Consider the following 11,900-nt stretch of genomic DNA (forward strand, 5'->3'; position numbering starts at 1 on the left):
AGTGCTTAACCACTGAGCCATATCCATAGCCCTTTTTATTTATTTTTTTTAAATTTTGATACGGGGTCTTGCTAAGTTGCTTAAGGCCTCACTAAGTTGTCTAGGCTGGCTTGGAACTTGAGATCCTCCTGCCTCAGCCTCCTGAGTCACTGCGATTGCAAAGTGTGTGCCACCATGCCCAGCTTCCTAGTTTATTTTAAAGGATATTATGGGGGCTGGGGATATGACTCAGTGGTAGAGTGTTTGCCTGGTATGCTTGAGGCCCTGAGTTCAATCTCCAGTACCACACACACACACACACACACACACACACACACACCCCAAAACAAAGGATATTATAAAGGATATAGATGAAGCAATGCATGGGGCAAGACATTTGGGAAGGAGTGCAGAGCTTCCATGCTCTCTCTGGGTGTGCCACTCTCTAGGAATCTCTATGTGTTTAGACATATGAAAGCTCTGGGTATCTAAATAATTTTTACCTAGGAGGTGGGGCCCTGTTCCATAGATCTCAGCCTGTTGCATCATCTCCACCCCTGGTAATTAAGATACTTAGAGCATGCATCAAAACCTCTAGACCCACATGACATCTTAAGCCATGAAAAGGGTCCTGAAGTTCCTCCACCACAGTGCCGTAGGCTCCAGATGCACACTATTTGGTCCTCACTCTTCTTTTCAACCCTACTTTACCTAACTCCCTCGTGTTACCCAACATCACGGACCCTCTCACATTCCTAGGCCTCTGCCGGCACTGTTATCCCTTCCAGGGTCCTCTCCCCCTTGTCCATTCTTTCTGCCTGGAAAATCTCCATTGATTCAAGACCCAGCTCAAATCCCACTTGCTCTGGAAAGCTCTTACCAACTGTTCTGCATGCCTTGCCCTGTGTCATCTTCTCCTCATTCCTGTGGACCTCATTCTTCTCTCCTGCTCTTCCTCCATTCTTTCTTCTTGGGTCAGTGATATTATGAGAGTCTCTGGGGGCCCTTCCAGGCTCTGAAGAGCCAAGAGTAGAAGAGGAAGCCACAGATCAGTGATGATGCTATTGAAGAACCACCTATGTGTACAGAGCAGACCCAGGTGCCCCACCCCCAGCCCAGCCTGGCACTTTGCAGATGCTTAGGGAACATCTGTTGAAACAACTGAATCTGGTGGGTTGAACTGTGTCCCACCAAACACACATTCGAGTACTACCTCATCCCCAGCACCTGTGAAGCTGGCCTTTCTGGAAATAGGGTCTTTGCAGATGTAAACAAGTTGAGAGGAGGTCAGGCTGGATTGGGTGGCTCTAATCAAGTGACCGATGCCCTTAGAGGAAGAAGAAAATTGGGGCTAAGAGACACAGGGAAGAAGTCCATGTGAAGATAAGAGATCTGAGTGGCACAGCTACAAGCCAACCAACTGCAAGGATGGCCAGCAGCGACCTGAAGCTAGGAAGAGGCAAGGAAAAGTTCTCCCTGGAGGCTTCAGAAGCAGCATGGTGCTACGGACATCTTATTTTGGACTTTTTGCTGCCAGAACTGAGAGACAGCAGGTTTCTGTTGCGTTAGACCACTTAGTGGTAATTTGTTACAGAAGTCCTAGAAAACCAATAGAGCCTAAATAGGAGTCTATTTCTCCTAGATCCCTAGATCACATCCCACCACCTGCAAGCCCCAGCTACCCAAAACTCTGAGGCTGGGTCTCAACTTCCCTCCTGCTATCTGATATCCCACCAGACCTAAACCTCCTCTCTGACCAGCAGGGAGCCACCCCCTCTACCGACACTAGATGGCGCCAGAGGGCTGAGCCATGATGGGGCAGCCGGATCCCAATCCAAGTTGAAGATCAGACACCCGACTTCTTTGTCCAGCCAGAGGGAGGAAACCGGGTCCTCGCCGCTCCCCGACCCGGATCCGCCTTTGTAGCCTTAGCTTTTGAGCTGCTGTTCAGGGCGTTTTCCTTTAGGCCCTCTGTTGCAGGACCCTGCTCGCTGCCCAGGCTGCGGAGAAGGAGCAGGCATGGCCGGAAGGCGCTGAGCTCCCAAACCTATGGAGGCTAAAAAGTTTGCCTCGAGGCTTTGGGCTGATTCCAGGCTGGGCTTCCTAGATGGAGGACCATTGCCTCGCAGGAAATGGCAGTGGGGAGGGACAGGGGGAGCATCTACTCCTTTTCCTGTCCTTGGTATTTACCACTCCCAACTTGACAGGTCCCTTTGGATGTGTCATGGTCATCTCCAACTGCTCATGTCCAGGTCTGAACTCTCAATTCCTCCCCTCATCCGTTTCCCCCATCTCCATGTCAGAGAATCCACCCCAGAGCCAGCGAGTTTTTGCATTGAACCCAGGATTCTTTACCACTAAACCACATCCCCAGCCCTTTTTATTTTTTATTTTGAGACAGGATTTCACCAAATTGCTGAGACTGACCTGGAACTTGCAGTCCTTCTGCCTCAATTGCTGGGATTACAGGCACGCGCCATCATGGGGGCTGCAAGTCATTTTTGATATTTTATTTTCTTTCTTTCCCCTACATCCAAGTTCTGGAACCCTACCTCAAAAAATGTCTGGGCTTAGTCCACTTCTGCCCATCTCCCTGCCATCCTTGGGTACAGGCCATTGCCATTGTCACCAGGACAAACCCCTTAGTGCCTCTTCCAAGTGTGGTCTGCAGACTTATGGCACTGGCAGCACCCGGGAGCTTGTTAGAAATGCTGTCTCCACCCCACCCCAGACCTACCAGGTTAGGACCTGCATATTAGGAAATTCCCTGAGTAATTTGTGTGACATGAGTGTCCTCAGGGCGTGGTAACTAAAATTCTCTGCACTTACTCTTGCCTTCCTCCATCCAGGGTCAACATAGTAAAAAGAACCTTTGGAAGACTCGGATGATCTCCCTCCCCTGCAGAGAGTCTTCCATGGCTCCCCATGGCTCTTGGGCGATATCCCACTAGATATTGCCCCACTTAGGGGATATCTCACCAACAGTCTATGGTGCCTCCTACCTCTCCAGCACCAGCTCACTCCACTCTTCTCCTATTGGCTACAAGCCCTTCCTATTTCGGGTGTCTGAGGTCTGTTTCTATATTTGGAACCCTCTCTGCCTAGTTAATACCGATGCATATTTTCCCCCTTTAGGTCATCCAACCAATTCTTTTTTTTTTTTCTTTTTCTTTAGACATGATATAGAATGTATTTTAGCAAATCATCCATACATAGAGTATAACTTATCCTATTTAGGATCCCACTCTTGTAGTTGTACACCATACATGATGCAGAGTTAGTTAATCTGGTCTTATATTCAAATACAAGGCTAGGAAAGTTATGTCCTTTTTTGGGGGGGGGGTGTAGGGGGTACTGGGGATTGTCCTATGCATTTTTAAAAATATTTATTTTTAATTGTAGTTGGACACAACCTTTATTTCACTTATTTATTTATTTTTTTATTTCACTTATTTATTTTTATGTGGTGCTGAGGATCAAATCCAGGGTCTTGCATGTGTGAGGCAAGTGTTCTACCACTGAGCCACAACCCCAGCCCTGTCCTATACATTTTTAAATCCCAACCATCACATCACAAGGACGTTCATCCTGATTGGGCTGACCAGCCCAGTTTCCTTCTGGGGTCCCCCTGCCTGGCAGAGTAAGGCACATAATATAGGTACTTGATACTCATTTGCTAATCACAATTTGATAATTACCAGGTGTCAGAGCAGAACTGTGAGGGCCTAAGCACATGTGTTGTGACTCTTGCCATCTCAGAAATGTAAATACCTCCTAGACCTGGGTCAGACCTGGCAGAGACCTTGTGGGGTGGGATGCTGTGCCTTTAAGATCTGGCTGTGGGGAGAAATGGAGGTAGAAGGGTTTTATGTCTCTGGTTCTACCTTTACAGCTGGGCTGTTCCCTGGTCCTTCAAGTATCCTACATCCTCCTGTGTAAGGTCCACCACTTCTTTTTGTGGGGAGGGCAGGGTAGTGCTACGGGGGATTGAACCCAGGATTCTTTACTACTAAGCTACATCACCAGCCCTTTTTATTTTTATTATTATTTTTTTATTTTGAGACAGGATCTCACTAAATTGCTGAGGCTGGCCTGGAATTTGGTGATCCTCCTGCCTCAGCCTCCCCAGATGCTGGGATTGTGTGCCTGGGCTGTTTATTGATCTTAAAGCACGTGCCTCCAGGGAGCTGTGTCTCCTCCCAGAAGACAGATGACTATCTTGTCACAAGACATCAAATACATTTTCAAAATTCTTTGAGACTGTTTCTTCTGTTTCTAGATAGCCTGTGTTTATAAAACAAATAAAAGCATGCCCAGCAACACGTTCCTTTTCAGTTCCTTTTGTGTAAAAAATGAGAGCATTCTACACACCCTGCTTGGCACCTGATTTTTTTCATACAACAATGTATTTGGCAGATTGGTCCCGAGCTATTTCATTATTTTTTCCCCTGTGTATCCATTTTATGTTTGGATGTATTATATGTATTTTACAAGCCCGTGATGATGATGATTTTGGTTATTTTCAAAGTTTTGCTTCATTAAATAATTGCAGTGAATAATTTATAACATATGAGCAAAGATATCTGTAGGAAAAAGTCTTGCAGGTAGAATGCTAGGATTTGATTATATGTCCCTACAGAATTCTTATGTTGGAATGTAAATCCCAAGGTAATGGTCTTAGAAGGGGGGACCTTTGAGAGGTGATTAGGTCATTAATCCCTCATAAGGGTGATTAGTGCCTTTATAAAAGGTCCCCAGGGAACAAGTTAGGTCCTGTTAGCCCTTGCATCTCTTCTGTCATGTGAGGACACAGTGTTTAACTCTGTTGCAACTTCTACTACATGAGGATGCCACAAGGGAGCAAAGACTAGGACCTCACCAGATACTACTGTGTCAGGGCCTTGATCTTGGATTTCTCAGCTTCCAGACGATAAGAAGTAAATTTCTGTTGTTTATAAATTACTCAGTCTAGCCAGTTGTAGTGGCGCATGCCTGTAATCCCAGCAGTTCAGCAGGCGGAGGCAGGAGGATCTCAAGCTCAAAGCCAGCCTCAGCAACTTAGGGAGCCCCTAAGCGACTTAGTAAGACCCTGTCTCAAAATAAAAAAATAAAAATGGCTGGGGATGTGGCTCAGTGATTAAGTGTCCCTGGGTTCAATCTCCGATACCAAGAGAGAAAAAAACAAAATTACCCAGTCTGAGAGATTGTGTTATAGCATCAGGAAAAAACTAAGAATTTTCAGGTCAAGCGTAAGTCATTATATTTTTTTAATCAAAGTAACTAATTTTATTTAGAAACAATCACAAACTTGCAGGAAGCTTCCTGAACCATTTGAGTGTGTTACCTAATCCCCTCCAAATACTTTCATCTGTGTTTCTGACAAACAAGGACATTATCCTACATCACCACAAAATAGCCTATCAAATCAAAAAGTTAACAGTGATGATTACTACCATCTAATCCTCACAACCAGTTCAAGTTTTGGCCCAATAAGCTCCACCTTTTCTGGCAAAGGATCCAATTCAGAATCATGGTTTCATTTCTCTTTAATTCCTGTCTCTTTAATCTCTTTCCATCTAGAGCAGTTCCTCAGTCTTCCCTTGGTTTTCATGACCTTGACATTTAAAAGATCATCTACTTTGGATTTCTCTATTTTTTCCCCCAAGATTAAATTTAGGAAGAGCATGAAAGAGACACTGGGTTCTCTTAGTGTATCCTATCAAGTGGTAGATGATTTTGATATTTCTTCTTGATTAAAGTGATATCTGCTGGGCTTTTCCAATGTGACGTTTATTAATATGGACGCACGGTCTCCTTTTTTATTCAACAGATTTTACCACTGTTATCATTATTTCGATGATCAACTCCTCTCTTATTTGGCCAGGAGAAGCACCTTGGAGCTGGATTCCTTTGGTACATGTGCTTCATTCTTGAGGCACTTTCTTGCTTCTGATACAAGACCTTCAGGGCTCATAGGGTTTCTGTTTCAGCTCTGGAATTAACCACTTCTCCAAGGTGCTCTGGTTTCTTTCAGTGGAAAATAGTCTTTAACCGCGATGATGTGAATGTTCAGTATACTCACTGCTCTGGCGGGGCATCGCTCCCACCTACACGAAGAGCTGCTAAGGGCATCTGTGTGTGCATGTGCGTGTGTGGGTACACGCCTGCCCACATTACTTCTGTAGCTATTCTATGTCACTTTATGTAATTGAAAACTATCAGTCCATGCCCATACCTCCAACCCCAACCTGGCATCGCAGGGTTCATTATGTTTAGTTTGGATGAGTTTGCCTTGGAGATCTTTCTCCCTTTCTGAATTTGTAACTCTGCCTCTGTCCCCTCATAATGTCTTTAAGAATGAATTGTTCATGAAGAGAAGAAAAGAGCATGACAAGCTACATTGTAATTTGGAGTGAGATTGCCAAATTGCTCTCCACAGAGAATGTTCCAATTTAAACTTCTGCTAGATAATTTTTTCTTTTCTTTTTATTTGATACCAGGGGATTGAACCCAGGGTGCTTAACTCCTGAGCCACTGTTTATATTTTATATTTTATTTAGAGATAGGGACTAGCCAAGTTGCTCAGGGCCTCCCTAAGTTGCTGAGGCTGGATTTGAACTCCTGCTCCTACTGCTTCAACCTCTGGAGCCGCTGAGATTATAGGCATGCACCACCACGCCTAGCCTATTAGTCTCCAAAAGCTTTGAGGACCAATATTGAGTCTTATTGATCACTGTATCCTGAGAACCTAGTATGAGGCTTTGTGTAATGTCAGGTAAATAAATAGTTTGTTGAATGACTCAACAAATGGATGAATGAACAATGAAGCCCAAGTGGGGAATGGCTATCCTACAGAGAGGCTATAGTACCCCAAGTGGTACAAAATCTTTACAGCTCAGCTGCTCAAAAGCTTCAAGAGACAATCCCCTGAAACCAGGCAGCCCCAGGCCAGGTGTGTTTGTGTTAAGCCAAAGACTTTCCTTCATGCACCCTATCTTTTCAGATGTTCAGCCCTAGCCAGTAGCCAGCAGACTTTATCTGCAAACAGGCAGACTTTGCTAGAGCCCGTGCTATTGCTTCTCCAGGTCAACTCCTCCATGGGGCTGTCCACCTTGTCAAACCTTCTGTTAGACCGGCCAAGCTGAGATCCAGACTCATCTGCCACCGCAGGCTTAGAAAGTCAAAGCTGCCCCAACAGGTTGCTCAGGAGGTCTATGTTGTGAAATTTTCTAGGGACACTGGGGTTTCAGGAAATCTGAAATGTCAGGCAGCTGTTCAAGTCTGCAGTGTGTGATGGGATACTCCCTTGTGCCATTATTGTTCCTATGTCACCGGGCAACTTTAGAGGAGGGACCCAGGCCCAGCTCAGGAATGTGTCATGTCTTGCCCCAGGTCCCCAGTCAGGTGAAATTTCCTGTTTGGCAGAGAAAAGCCGAGCAAGTACCCCCAGTTCTAGATCTTGAGGTGAGGTGGGAATACCTGGGAAAACAGATCATCCTCCAGAACAACCCCCACCTTTCGCAGTGAGGCCCTGAGAGCAGATAGGAACTGCCCGTATTTTATGGCTCCCCTGACCTTTCCAGGGCCTCAGAATCCATCTGGCTGCTGAGGCAGAGCTGAGCATTCAGACTGAGATGTTGTACATGAGTTGATTTCCTGGATTTAGGAATCTCTGAGAGGAATTCTTGGACAAGATAATAGGTGGGACAGGGTCAGGTGCTGGAAGATACTTCTAGGGAGCAAGGCTGGCCACAGAAGAGGTGAATTGGTGAGCAATGTGGGTCAAGAGATCAGGGTGGCACACCTGGATTGAAATCCCAGCTCAGTTGATTTTCCACCACATTTCTGGTCTTGAGCCGTTCCTGAACCTGAGTTTTACTTTCTTTACTTGTAAATTAAGGGAAATGGTGGTGGGGGTTTTAACTGGGGATCTTTACCACTGAGCTACATCTCCTCTCTCCTTCTTATTTTTTGAGACAGGGTCTCACTGAGTTGCCCAGGCTAACCTGGGACTCTAATCTTCCTGTGTCACTGAGGTTAAAGGCATGCGCAAGCTGATGTCTGTCTTGCAAGAGTGGCTGAGTTGATTGGCCAAAATCATATCTTTGAGGTACCATACCCAGTCCTGAGACCCTCACAGGTGCTCGGCAAACATCAGGAAAGGGCAGAGAAAGGGAGGTTGTGTGACAGATGCTCTAGGCTGGCTGACACCCCATGCCACTCTTCCCCAGACCATATCTCTATTGAGGTTCAACTGCATTGGCCCCAGTCATCTCTCTTCCTGAAGACAGAGCCTGAGACCCTCTCCATGAAGACTGGGCTTCTTGGCCACATGGGTGGGGTTGAGGGCAGGTTTCTTTCCCTAATTCTGGGTCATTGCTGGGAAGGTAGACCAGCCAGCTCCAGTGTGGGGCCCCCCTGGCACTGCCTCTGGCCAGCAGGAACAGAAAAATCCTCCACTTCCAACAACACAGGGGATAGAGGCTGCTTGTCACCCAGTGTCGTGTCATCGCGCCCCCCCCCCCCTTTTCCCTAATCCAGGCTGCAGATGAGCCTTAGCCTAAGGTCCAGAGATCTGGCCTTGAGGAGAAGAGTCAGAAATTAAAATGAAAGTCGCGTCACAGATCTTAGAGGCTGGAATGCATTCACCCCCTAGGTGGGGACCCTTCCTTCTTGCCTCCTGCTCTGGGTTCCTGTCTGAAGAAACCTGGAAGGGAGAGAAGAGCTCCCTAGGCCAGAGACAGTTTGATTTTCTGCCAAGAGGGCCTTTTGGCACTTGGCCTGAGGAGGTTCATCCTCTGGTGTCCTCCAGCCACTCTGGCATGGTGTCCCCTGGAGCAATGAGCAGTGGCTTCTCAGGTTGCAGCGGGAAGTTGGGTTAGAGATGACCATGGAGTTGCACTCAAAAGCCAAACAGAAGAGTAGCCTTGCTGAAGGTGGTGGGACACATACTGGATTGGGACACGTACTGGACCTGGACAGGGAGCCTAGAATTTCAGCCCAGCTCTGCTGCCGACAGGCAGCGTGGCCTGGGACAGCATGTAGCCATCCACATCAGTATTGAGTGTTTGTAAAACTGGACGTTTTACCAATGACCACTGGGGGCTTGTGATTTCTTTTCTTTCCTGCTTCGAACACTGAAGTGAGACTCATGGAAAGTTTCAGAAGAAGAAAGAGCAATCATTTGAGCCGTTTCAGTACCTCCAGCCTCAGTTGGGTGTTGTGGCTTCAGCCAGTCAGGTGTTCTTGGTTGTTAGACTGTGAGACAGTCATGTTGGCCCCAATTCCCATGGTTTCAGAGCTGTGTGACCTCATGATACAAAGTTTCACTTTAGGATTTCGAGCCTGGTTTCTTCCCTTACAAAGTTAGGGTTAGACAAGGGATGGGGATGTGGATGTGGTAGAGCACCATCTGCTTGGCATGTGCAAGGCTCCGGGTTTGATCCCCAGCACCGTAACAAAAACAAGGTTAGGATTAATTATCCTGCAGCCCAAGAGCCTAGAAGTGTGCCTGGTGCATAGAAATGCTCAGTACAAGCTATGCTGCCAGTTGCCCTTTGGCTTCCCAGATGCATCCCTACCATCCCCCTGAGTTCCTGCGCTCCTCGGCTCCCTTCCCACTGATGGGCCTGTGGTGCCTACCACTGCCGTGGCTTCTCCCAGGCAAGCATAATGCTTCCCTTGACTCAGCCCTGTCTTCTCCCCGAAATCTGTAGGGTTTTTGGAAGCCATTACCACGGTTTATTTCCTCTTTCTTGCTCCAAGATATTTGCCCTTTCCAGAAATGTCATCCAAAGTGCCATGTTTGTGAGCCCAGATCAGATGCCCTCCTGATGGCATGGAAGCTTTTATGGCTTCTGCCCAGATTTTATCTCCCTGTTGTCATCCCCTTCCATCCCAAGCACCCCCACACTACTCACACACTTAAGCTTTGGTGCCTATGTCTCCTCATTGTGTAAATCCAAACCCATCTTGGCTAATTTTCCCAAGAAAAGTTCTCAAGACAGTAACAGATGCTGTCTGGACACCCCAGTCAAAGATGTGCTTGCCCTTAATCAAGCAGGAATAGAACCCCATTGGGAAAACTTGGTTAGTAATAATTCCATCTTAAGTCCTGATTTCTCTTGGCAGCTTGCAGGGTTTTTTTTTTTTTGTTGTTGTTGTTGTTTTTTTAGTTGTTGATGGACCCTTATTTTAGTTATCTTTATATGGTGCTGAGGATTGAACCCAGGGTCCCACACCTGCTAGGCTCCACCACTGAGCTACAACCCTTGCAGGTTTTTTTTTTTTTAATTTTTATTTTTAAACATACAAAGGTACTTAGAATTGAGAGCGGAAATCATTGTGAATCATTGTTTTGACTTTTTGTCATCTCAAATTTGGACTTTTTTTTTTTTTTTTTTTTACAATTTCCAAGATGCCTTTATTGCAAAGATTGAGCAAACATACTTTAAATACTCAGTTTCAGGAATAACAAAAAAAGGAGTGAGTTAAAACAATACCATTCTCTTTAAACTGTTATTTTTAAAATCTCAATTCCAGTATTTCAATGTTGGTGAGCTTGTAGGAAAAGAAACACTCTGACAATGAGAATATAATTCGGAGTAACTGTTAGGGTGGGCAGTTTGTGATATATTAAAGGTCATTAAAATGTATATCTCTGGATCCAGTAGTTTCATTTTCAGGACTGTATCCTAAGGAAAAAATAATTTTTGACAACTTTAAAATCCCAATTACAAATATACATAGTCACTAAAATAATACTGATGGTTGTTTTATGAATACAATAGATTGTAAAGTTTTTTAAAAATCCATAGAAATATTACCGAAGAGTTTTGTTGTTGGTGGTGGTATTGGGGATTGAACCCAGGGGCATTCTATCGTTGAGCCACATCCCCGGCTCTTTTTGTTTTGAGACAGGGTCTCACTAAGTTGCTGAGGCTGGTCTGGAACTTATGATCTTCCTGCCTTGGTCTCCTGAGTCACTGGGATTACAGGTGTGCACCACCTTACCCAGCTAAAGTGATCTTTCACAAGAGGCAAATATATAATACATTACTAGTACCATAGTGGTACTATGAGTGGTTTTAATATTTTTCCTAGATTATCTGAAATGAATATGTGTTACTTTTGTGTATTTATTTTTCGGTTGTCTAAGACCTATGAGACTGTGCTTTTGTTGTGTGGGGTCTCCACTTTTTCAGGTTCTGCAATAGGGCAGGAGATTCCTCTTTTCTCCACCCAAGCTCTTCACACCTGAGTCAACCACTTCAGACAGCCCTTTGCCACCCCTGATCTGCAGGTTTTATTACTTTTGCCCCGCTTTATCTGTCATCAAGAAAAAAGGCCAAGGTCCGTGATTGACTGACCCTGTGTTGACAATCTCTCTTCCCCAGGCTCTCTGTTCCTTTCTGTATGGGGCCAGCATTCCTTATCTGAAGGGACACCTGTCTGTACTTGTTTCCAGGGACAGAGGAGACACATCCATCATGAAGCGTTTTTCCCTTTTAAATTTTTTTCTTGTGGAGGAAGTTTTCTTATCATTTTATACATGTCTTAAAGCCTCCTCCCCAACACCACCATTTTTTAAGAGTTAATTTTCTTGGTGAAAAGTGTGCCATTCCCTGTCCTGAAATTAGCTTTTCCTCTCCCGGAAGCTCACTGGTTGGAGACACTCTGAAAGGCAGAAGGGAGGTGGTAACACCCAGGAGGCCCTTGAGAGAGGCAGGCAGTGCCTGATGAGGGAGGAATGGTAGCCTGGCAGACCTACCTGGGGTTTTCAAGGCTGCAGCTTGAAAAAGCCATTTTGCCTCTCCATTCCTGAGTTTCAGTATATTTGACAAGGGGATACAGGCAATAAAGGCACCTGCCTCTGCAGTCACTGTGTGGCCGTCATGAGCTTACACACACAAAGTGCACAG

The 11,900-nt window shown here is 45.6% G+C and overlaps 1 protein-coding gene across 1 annotated transcript in view; it reads right to left on the reverse strand.

Moving 5' to 3' along the window:
- Positions 1 to 927: 927 nt before the first annotated feature.
- Positions 928 to 11,900, reverse strand: part of Susd6 (sushi domain containing 6) — a 115,820-nt gene continuing 104,847 nt past the window's right edge. The window contains exon 7 of the transcript XR_013090751.2: positions 928 to 994. The gene's annotated coding sequence lies outside the window, so the exon portion shown is untranslated. The remainder of the gene's footprint in view (positions 995 to 11,900) is intronic.

The sequence above is a fragment of the Callospermophilus lateralis genome, chromosome 3, assembly GCF_048772815.1.
Source record: "Callospermophilus lateralis isolate mCalLat2 chromosome 3, mCalLat2.hap1, whole genome shotgun sequence".
Taxonomy (NCBI): Eukaryota; Metazoa; Chordata; class Mammalia; order Rodentia; family Sciuridae; genus Callospermophilus; species Callospermophilus lateralis.